Source organism: Elephantulus edwardii, unplaced genomic scaffold (assembly GCF_000299155.1).
Source record: "Elephantulus edwardii isolate Elephantulus edwardi_28Jun2011 unplaced genomic scaffold, EleEdw1.0 scaffold00215, whole genome shotgun sequence".
Lineage (NCBI taxonomy): Eukaryota > Metazoa > Chordata > Mammalia > Macroscelidea > Macroscelididae > Elephantulus > Elephantulus edwardii.
The window spans coordinates 1,149,153-1,149,796 of NW_006399965.1; the positions used below are offsets into that span (position 1 = coordinate 1,149,153).

Genomic DNA, 644 nt, shown 5'->3' on the forward strand with positions numbered 1-644 from the left:
TTAGGCTTGCTTTGTGTCTTAATATGATCAATTCTGGAAAATGTACTATGAACACTTTGAGAAGAAAGTGAATTGAATTTTAGTTGAATGCAGTACCCTGAATACATCAACAAGGTCAAGTTGGCTGGTACATAGATTTTCTGCATCTTTGTTAAGTTTCTTTTGAGTTGAGCTATCCTTTGAATAGAGTGATGTGTTAAAGTTTCAGTATTGCATTGCTGTCTACTTCTTTCTTCAGTTCTCTTAACCATTGTTTTATGTATTTAATAGGTCTATCATTTTGCACATAGATGTTGATCAAGGTTAACACTTGATCTACTGTGCCTTTTAGTCATTATATAGTACCTTTCCTTGTCTTTTTTTAAAATTTAATGAAAATTTACAGAGGCTTAGGGTTTCCATTCATTCACTGTTGCACTTTTCTCCCTGCCCACCCCATCTGCTGCCAATTCACTGTTCTTGAAAAGTAAAAGAAAGCACTTTCATTGCAGCCTTCATTCTGGACTCTATCATGACAATAATACCCAATCATATATCCCTTTTAAACAGTTCTCTCCCTCATCTGTTTCAATGCAATAGAAACCATTCATCCCCTCGTTCTCTGTGTTCCCTCAACCCTGATGTCAGTCTCATTTTATAACAGT

The 644-nt window shown here is 35.4% G+C and overlaps 1 protein-coding gene across 1 annotated transcript in view; it reads left to right on the plus strand.

Moving 5' to 3' along the window:
• The window catches only part of CCNL1 (cyclin L1), a 23,663-nt gene that overhangs the window by 20,387 nt on the left and 2,632 nt on the right, over positions 1-644 (plus strand). The gene's annotated exons all lie outside the window — the stretch shown is intronic.